This window comes from Amphibalanus amphitrite, unplaced genomic scaffold, assembly GCF_019059575.1.
Source record: "Amphibalanus amphitrite isolate SeventyFive unplaced genomic scaffold, NRLGWU_Aamphi_draft 000280F_arrow, whole genome shotgun sequence".
NCBI classification, from domain to species: Eukaryota; Metazoa; Arthropoda; class Thecostraca; order Balanomorpha; family Balanidae; genus Amphibalanus; species Amphibalanus amphitrite.
Genome location: NW_024881775.1, coordinates 169,394 through 179,129, shown reverse-complemented (window position 1 = coordinate 179,129; position 9,736 = coordinate 169,394). Strand labels below are relative to the sequence as shown.

The window sequence follows — 9,736 nt, the reverse complement described above, 5'->3', positions numbered from 1 at the left end:
GGTATCTAATGTTGGCTTTAGCTGTCCAAGCATTTGGTCCACTTGCTCTTTTGACTGTGTGTGCCTTTCTCATCAGGGAATGGACAGTTGACGGGAAACGCGTTTGACCGCATCAGACAGCGGCGCTAACTTAAGAACTGTCCAATTCCCAGTGAAACCTCCCATTTATAATGAGGGAGGGCCACTCGGAGGCCGTAAATATGTCATCCTGGATGGGCGGCTGATAACAGGCTGGCGGTGCGGGCCCGTCAGGCGCCGCGGCCACATACGGATGGCCAAGCGCGACCAACCCGGCACACGATGCCACTCCCTACTCGCCAACACGGCTGATTAGAGATAAGTCGCCAATGCCGCGGTGCCAAAGGGCGCAGAGGCGTCAGTTGGGTGGACACTCCCCGGCCTGCTCCCTGGGAACGCCTCTGCAGCTTGGTTGATGTATTTGTTGGGAACCCGCTCCTTGTGTGATCAATAAATCATTTTTTTTCCGGCTGGGGCAGGAAATGCGCTCTATGGAAGCACGAAACGAACGTCACTCGTTCCTGTCCGGTGATGTGAACAGGAAAACATATTCGTTGGGCTCTAACGGGTTTCTGAAGGTTCCGTAATTCGGTGAATTGAGTCACCTTATGTTGGGTACATCTGAAAGGACGTTGCGTATTATCATTGGAATATAACGACAAGGAATGGACTGCTAAAAAAAGCCGCTGTGAGATGAATGACAATACCATCAATGCAGCTAACAGCGCAGCCTGTTTGTGTAAAAAAGAAGATCTTTTCTGGGGATAGCTAAATAACTACGTTGCTCTTCGCCAAACTAAGGAGTGTGCAAACCTGTCAGCATGTCAGCACCCGGTCATACCCTCCCCTTCTAAGGAAACTAAGAAATAAAGCGAACTGTATGGATAAATAAGCATGGTCATTTGTCAATCTCAACGAAAAGGAAACGAAGTCATTTCCTCAGCACGAACATCGACTTGTGTTCTCATACAAGCTGCAACTCATCGAATCGAAGAAAGGTAGCCAACCAAAAGCATGTCTATCCCGACCAATGAGCCGCGATCATGTGCAAATACCGGGGGAATGCCCCACAGATACTACACTTTGATCTTAGCCAAAAGGCCGAGAAGCGATGTCACCGTTCGTTATAGTTAAATTCATCTTTCAGAAGCTCGGCAACCCACAAAAGTGATGAGAGTTCCTCCGTTAGTCCTTCTCACTTCGAAGGATTGTAAAAGTAACGTCTACAGCGGTTAGCTTTGCTAACTTTGCTTTTTTCTATAGATAGCAAAAACAAGCTCAATCAGCCACTTTCGCAGTTAAAAATTAAAAAGCGATCTAAAGATTTTGCATGAATTAAGAAGAACAGAGGTTGATCCTGATCGGAACACCACTACTTGCAAGCTCCACATTTTAGGCATTGCAGTCTGCTTGTCCTTCCTTATTTTATGTCTCAGGTCTCTTGTCTTTTTCTTTTGTGTCTTTTGTCTTTTTCCTTTTCACGCTGATAAAAAGGATATTGATGGGACAAAAACAGGCTCATATATCAAAAAATGTAGAGAAAAAGAGGTTTCTCTGTATCAATCACATAATATCAATAATTGCAGACTCTTTTGCTGCAATTTTCTGCGTGCCGCCCGCCCGCCAGCCGCTGTGTATTGAGAGGAAAAGGCAGCTCAACACGTTTCATGTTTTCATTGGTGCGTGCGGAAGCAAAGGAAAAACACATTTCATGGTGTATGACAATCATTACGATACATGTGCTCGTTTTTTGGAGTTAAAAAAGGGAAAACAAACACCTCCTGCGATATAAGTACGCCTGTTCCAACGGCATGTTTTCATAGCGGATCCAGCGGAGGGGGAGGTGAGCCACACACAAAAAAGAAATTCATGAAAGTGACGACTGAAAAGTCATTGAATTCATTTATATACCTCCCAGAAGTGGCAACTGCATGAAGCATGATCAAAATTGCGTTTTCATTGAAAGAAAGCATCGTAGAAAACCGGTGGATATTGATTTTTGGGAAAGGGTCGAGGGGAAGGGAAGGGCCACACTCTGTGTTTATACACTCCTCTTGTCATCTGATGTCGTTGAAATACAAGTGCGTTTAGAAATGCCGCCAGAGCTATATAGGTAGTTAGGTGATTCATTCAGGGCAAGAGCATATCCATAATTGGACAAGTATTGACAATTCTCATGAATGCCTTTCGCTGATGTGTTCTTAGATACGTCACGAGCGAGTACGAAGCGCGAAGATGTTTTTTTTTAATATAAGGGAAAGCCCTTAGCTCGAGCAGCCTAGCCTGGCCCGACCTGTACGTACGCTTTTGAGAGACTCATCTCAGCAACCGCTGTGATGACGACATAATCTTTTTTTTTTTTGCTTAATGGGGGCCATTTTGGCCCCCCCCCCTGTGGTTTGTCCTGAATAGCAAGAAAACGGCGGCGCGCAGCGCCGCCAAATTTTCAGTACCTTCCCGGGCATCAATTTGACACATTCACACCAAATTTCAAGTCTTAGGTCACCTTAGGTCAGGAGTTATTGAGGTCAAACTGAGGTCATGTTCGAGCAAAAATGAGCAAAAAACATGCAATCTTGAAACGCTCACCAAATCTACAGTTATCAAGCAATTTCAAAGTTCTTTAATCTTTATATGGTCTAGTAGACAAAAAGCGGCGCTACAAAACTGCTATCTCGGATTTTCAAAATTTTGGGTTTTTGACACCAAAAAATTCAAAAAATTGATTTGTTTTTTGAAAAACTAAAAAAAAAATCAAAAAATTTTCCGAATTTAAAAAACGGAATATATGTGATAGTCGCTGTGCTCTTCTATATACATACCAAATTTCAGATCGATATCTCGTTTTTTGGCCAAGTTATAGCGAAAAACTGTTCAAAAATGATGTCAAATTTTTGAACTCAATTTTTAGCGATTCTAGACCACGTACGGCAAAACAAAGACCACCATTGAACTTACCGTGACGAGCTGCATCGATTCGATACCCATTTTACGCAAAAATATCAACTTTGAAATTTGACCTAATTTGACCTGACCTTGACCTGACCTTGACCTGACCTTGACCTGACCTTGACCTGACCTTGACCAAAACTTGGCCTAAGCTGGCCCCAAAGGCTACCTGACCCACATAATCGCATTTGTCATGTAAAATGGACCATAAAACATGTATCACACGACACTTTCATATTGTGACCCCCCAGTGACCTGACCTCTGTGACCTGACCTGGTATCAGTGACCTAAAATAACAAAATATGTGTTTGAAGAACATTTCCCCATCGATGATTTTCAATGAAATGCATTTTACTCGATTTTACAACGCATTTCTTGAAATGCCTGTAAACGGTGAAAATTGGACCTTTGACCTGACCTTTGACGTCATCGGTTTGACCTAGGTCAATAAAATTGGGTCACAAGGTAGTTCCCTGATAGGGCTATCCAACACCGTTTGCCGCTTGTCGCTAGGTTGCGTGGTTCTCGAGATCTTAGGGGGGGGGGGCTAAAATGGCCCCCCTCCAAACGGGGCGCGTTGCTCGGCAGAGCCCAACGGGGCGCGGGTTAAAAAAAGGAAGCTCTGTTGGCCGTTTATCGGAGTTCCTCCTTTGACTGCCGGTTCCTTTGCAGATTAGCCTCCCCCCCCCCCCATTCCCAGTCGGCTGACCGCAATCTCCGCGCTCGTTAACATTTCACAAACCTGTTTGTGTGACAGATTGGGTGACAGGCGGCAGATTAGAGACGCCAAACTCCTCCCGCCGCTACTGTTAGAGAGACGCCACCACCACCACCAACACCACCGCCACCGTCACCGCCACTGCAACCGCCACCGTCACCACCACGACCACTGCAACCGCCACCACCGCCACCGCCACCGCCAATACAACGGCCACTGCAACCGCCACCGTCACCACACACAAACTTATTGCTGATAGCATTATGCCTAGGTTTGGAAGTTGGAACAGATATGCAACAAATAAAGATAGGAAAGCAAAAGAACATTAGCAAAGTAAATATGTCAAGTGTTCCTTGCTTGCAATGCAAATCGCATGAGCACATTGCACAGTTTAAGTGTTGATTGAAGAGATGATCTGCAGGTATGTTTCGTGCTACTCAACCGCCGAGTCCGAACAATGTAATTATGCCTACCCATTTATCTGTGTAGATATGCATGCAAGCAGTGTGCATGCCGCCGTCAGCTTAATCGTTCGGGAGCCATAATGATGCGCCGGCTGGCCATCGCGCCGGTGGCCGCCCCCTCATCTGGGCGCCGCCATTCTGATGGATGGTGGCAGGTGGTGGTTTGCATGGCCACTGGCGCGGCGCGGCGGGCCGGCCCTCTCTCACGGCCGGCCCTGCATGCAGTGCACAGTGCACGCTGAAGGTCACAGCCGGGCCGGCGGGCTGCAGCGAGACATGCCGAGCGCAGTGACAAGGCAGCGGCATGCTCCTGACGCGGCGCGGAAAAGCGCAGCGTCACCGGCAAAGAGGATGGTAAAAGGGGGCCTGCGTCACTCACTACTGAGTGTGGAGATGTTTGCGTCATTTGTGACTGCAGTGTGGTGACATTTGCGTCATTGGTGACGCTGTGTTGTGACTTTTGCGTCAAATGATGTCAGCAGCGCGTCGATGCTCGTGCAGCTGTGGCCATCACAGAGAGGTTAGCCGGCTGCATGTCTAAGAACTGGGAGCGGCGGCAAAAGCACAGGTGGCAGGCAGGCGGCAGCGGCGTATTCATGGCGTATAAATACTGCAGTGTATGACTATTTGCAGGATAATTACCTCGCACTTCTGGTGTTTCTGTGTATCATTTCCATAAACGCCTGGCTTGTTCATGACTTTCTGGGAATTCTAATTACTGAATGGAGGACCATTGGCTTTGCACGCTTTCAGTCCACTTTGAAACTGCTGAGGAACACCATGGTGGAGTATGCAATATGCATGCATACCGTCACTGTGATGACTTTCTTTGCAAATCATTTCTTTGAAAATCATTCTAAATGTAATAAACAGAAGACGTCTTTCGGGAGGCGATTAAGGAGCGAGCGAGCGAGCGAGAGAGAGAGAGAGAGAGAGAGAGAGAGAGAGAGAGAGAGAGAGAGAGAGAGAGAGAGAGATAGAGAGAGAGAGAGAGAGAGAGAGAGAGAGAGAGAGAGAGAGAGAGAGAGAGACCTGCACGTGCGGAAGGGCGAGTTGGTACTTCCAGATGGCTTATGCACGGCACACTCTCGTGCACGGCATTCTATACTAATCGGTCACTAACGGTGTGCCAAATTTAAAGGCAATCGATCTAGCCGTACTCGAGATCTGGAAGCGTCGCCCATGCACTTGCGCACGTGCAGTAGGACACTGACCGTAACATATGGGAAAACATTGCGTGCTGGGTCCCTGCCGGCATGTCAAGTTTCACAAAACCGCCACAGTGATTGCCGAGTTATTATAATGGGAACAAATTTGACACCCCTTCTTTTTGCATTTTGTGCGTGCATTGGAGGTGACCCACATGTATCGAGAGCATCCGATGTTTCAAAGAAGGGATGCAACTACCCCACAAAAATAACCGCAAGTCAATCGCCCCAGCGGTCGCCGAGATATAGGCCTTTCAAAATCCTTACTCCAGTAGAGCAGCCTGAACGCCCTTAACTTTTCACGTGGCACGTGCCACGACGGTCACCTAAATGCTTCAACACTAGTCGGTTACGGGGTAGAAGGGATAGGGCTACCCAACAAAAAAAAGACCACAGGTCAATCGGCCCAGCGGTTGCTGAGTTATGAGCCTCTCAAAAGCATTACAGGTCGGGTCGGGCCGCTCACACTGAGATTTTTCCGTTTTATTAAAAGGATTCGCTTCGCGCTTCACGGTCGCTCGTAATAACTTTAAAAACAACTGGATTATTTTTATTTCCTCGTGATAAAACAAAGTAAAGATTGTTGAGAAGACGTCTGGTTGAAAACACCATTTTAAAAGCATAATTCATTTTGCGTCAGGTAGCCCCTTTCGCTTTTATGAATACCCTTTGAGAGCCGTAAGAATGAGAGGATAAGAAAGAGATAGCGTAGACTGAGCCGACAATCTGCCTGGCGCGCCGCAACCGATGAACACATTTCCGTTGGAACCACTGCGCCACAGTGCACCACGCCATCCAGCCGCACAAACAATAATTATCGAGGAGAGGCATTCCATACCACGCTGCCACGGGTCGACCACGGACCTCTTGTCGGACCTCTTTGCGTTTGATGACCTTCGATTCGAAACAAAGAAGTGTAAAAAAACAAGGATGGCCTGGTCCTGAACATCACAAGGACGAATGTATCAACAGTTCGCAAAACTACTAAAATTTATACTTTTTAATTTTTATCAACTGGAAATTCGTGAAATACTAGCGGTGTTCACTGTTCACCGTCCGCACCAATGCGATTATGAAAAGACACCTCTAATTTTCAGTTAGTTTTCACTCCACCACCACCATTGACCGTCCACCCGGTGACCGCGGTCGGCGTGCGAGAGGCGTTTGTCCGTCATCGCTCCCCGGATTCTTCCCGACCGCCCAGCCCGCGCAAACACCATCCATTGTCCTCAGGGTGGCAGCAGGCCGCGGGCCGGGCCCATTCCGGTGCCACGGCGGCGCGCGGACAGACGCGCCACTGCTCGCCGCGCTGACAGCAATCGGCGCCAATCTTGGCGCAGCGCGCGCCGGCGCGCGTTTGCGCGCCGCGCTGTCGCGTGCCTCGACGGCACCGACGCTCCGACCTGGCTTCCGGCCAGCGACGGCGACGACGGAAAGTGGGAACTACGCCGTCAGACCGCGCGCGGCCGCGGTTGGACCTGACCCGGTATCCAGTCCGATCAAACTCTTTTCGGTCCGATCCCGCCTAATCCAAGCTGACCCGGATCTAACCCGAGACAACCAATCACTTCCACGTGAGATGTTGTCTTCTGACCCGCCGTTCTGAAGGCTGGAACCCAATCTTATCAAGGGAAGGGCATGCTTTTCTTTTTACGGTATTTAGCACCATTTACAGTGATGCCAGTGCATATCAAATGCTCATCCGAGTCAACGGAAAGATTGTTGGGACTTGGGACGATCAATATATGATGGACTAAAATGCGTGAAAATCATTTTGCAATTGTTAGCTGTTTTCTGCAGCTGAACGTCTGCCAGTGCTGCCGTATCCAGTTCACGGCATTTATAAGATTGAGCCCTGGGCTCAATCTGATAAAGTTCGCTATTTAGACGATAAAAGGTCCGCCTCTATTACATTCCTCTATTACATTTTTGCTAAGTCTCCCTTAGTTTGGGGAATTCGTCGAAATCTCAGTTGTTTTAAAAGGGAAACAGCTAAATACCTCGCATTGCATTAATGCATGATAATTGATCCCTGCTTCATTCATATCGCAGGGAAATAAGTTGCGATTCGTTTTACCCGAGATTGTAGAATTTTAGTAGAACAATTCTACTAGAACCTGGCCTTGTAAGGTGACAGGAGTTAACCCATTTATGCCCAGGAATATTGACCATCATGAAAATCGATGAAATCAAGATATGTTACGCTTCTACCAGGGTCTTGCATGGAATCGAAAATAATTTTTGCCGGCAGCAAAAGTTTTTCGAGAAAAACGTAAAAAACGTGCGTTGCGAAATCGCAACGAAGGGCACACCGGGCGCCATCAGCGTTGCGAAAACGCAACGACGGGCACATCAGACGGACATAAAGCACACTAAGCCGCCGTATATGCTAGTTTGTTTTAACATGTATTTCACCAACCGTTGAAAAATATTGCTTGAGAATGCGGAACTCACATCCCTCATGCTTTATTACCCGCCTAAGCGCCTCAATGAGGGAGCATAACTTAAGGGTTCGCGAACGGGGAGATGGCAATAAACGGTCATTATCAACAACAATTGTCCATTTAAAGTACCTAGTGGTCGGCACGTACCCTGGGCGGTGCTTTCTTTTTGGAAGTTAGACAGAGCCATTAGCCCATTACCCTCTCATATGAGAACCCCAAACTGAAAACAATTTAACCGAGGATTGGGAGTCAACCAGTGCCTCGCCTAAGCGCCTATCCGCAATACCATTGTTAACCACCCTCCTAGGAGTAAAGACAAATTCAAATGCAGGGTAGTCGTGCACACTCTTATCAAAAAATGAACCTATCCGGCTTTCACAAATTACCTGCGTAAGGCGTAGAGCGTCATAACAACTCGGCTTAAAGTGTCTCCCAGGACCCATTTTATCACTTTTACACCTAATCCAAAATTTTCATTGTCCCACTCTCAGCGACCTTCACACTTGAAACCTCTTTCTCGAGACAATGCCAGGGCAGACTGGTGATTCGACGCAGTTCACACTTTCCAAGTGTTTCGTCAATCCGTCCTTTCCATCTTTAGGATAGTAGAATCCTTCTCCATGCCTCAACCTTTGTTTCGAGCTGGACGGGCATGAACTAGGTATATCGCATTCGAGCAGCTCCCATAGGAGCACAGGTCTGTAGCCGGATACAGAAAGTGCTTGGGAAGGGGGGGGGGGGGCTGGTTCATGGGTGGCCTGGATGGATGGGCTCAGCCTCGACGATTCACCATGCCCGCTCAGACCAATGTTTTCCCTAATTCCAATAATGCTTCTAGCTCTAAAATGGTCTGATTAGACAAAAGGCCTACCCTCAGTAAACAAACAAGCAATGCTTCACATCAACCACCTTATCAATCCGTGCAAACCATGAATTCTAAAAATAAACTATTATTTTCCAGACGCCCTCATCACTCCTGCCGAAGGGGTCTGTTGCCCCCCCCCCCCCCGAGGGGGCATATCCCACATTTGCCGCTTCTGGGAGTTATCTTTTCTAACGTAAGGGCCAGCGGATTGCATCCAGAGAATGACAATGCCTATCTGTCGTCTAATACCAGACTACGTACCCATTATTTAGTACAAAGTAGATCCAATTTTCAAAGTACCTCGCTATCTCTCAGCTCTGTTAGCATCGCCGAGCGTTTGATGCAGGTCCTTTTCCTACCATGCGATTTTCAGATGTTCGAAAACCCATTGCTCGAATAGCCCGATAATCTGCGAGAAAAAGAAATGAGTGTTTGATAGCTGTTTAAGTGAGTTAATGTGAAACGTGTCGCAACATTCACGTGCAAATGCACCTTGCACTTTACATACCTACACATCCCTCACGACTACAAAACGAGAGAGAGAGAGAGAGAGAGAGAGAGAGAGAGAGAGAGAGAGAGAGAGAGAGAGAGAGAGAGAGAGAGAGAGAGAGAGAGAGAGAGAGAGAGGGAAGGAGAGAGAGTTGGGGGAGCGTGGAAGAGAGGGAGGAAGATTGGGGAGAGAAGGAAAGAACCCACACCGTATCTTAAGTGAAGTCTATTTGATGTTCCTATACTTCCGCTGCCCTGCCAATTTGCCCCTCGTTGCGTTTTCGCAACACCCCTGTCTTTCCGATGTGCCCAACGTTGCGTTACCGCAACACGACTGTAGTCATATTTGAAAATAGTCACAAAACCTATTTGCAGCATAATTTGTTAATAAAATGTATATTCTAGCTATTGTAGGGACTCTGCAGAATATGTTCACACATTATTCATTACGATATAATTAATCACTTAATCTACTTATTTTGGTTTTCGTGACGTCATCACTGACGGGACCTTTGACTTCCCTCTGGGAGCTCTGGACGGTAAGTTACCGGCCGCACAGACTTGTAACTGCGTAGCATCA

General features: G+C 47.4%; 1 pseudogene; it reads right to left on the bottom strand.

The window, feature by feature from the left end:
• Nucleotides 1-1,011: 1,011 nt before the first annotated feature.
• LOC122387297 lies at nt 1,012-1,131 on the bottom strand (annotated as a pseudogene).
• Nucleotides 1,132-9,736: the final 8,605 nt, after the last annotated feature.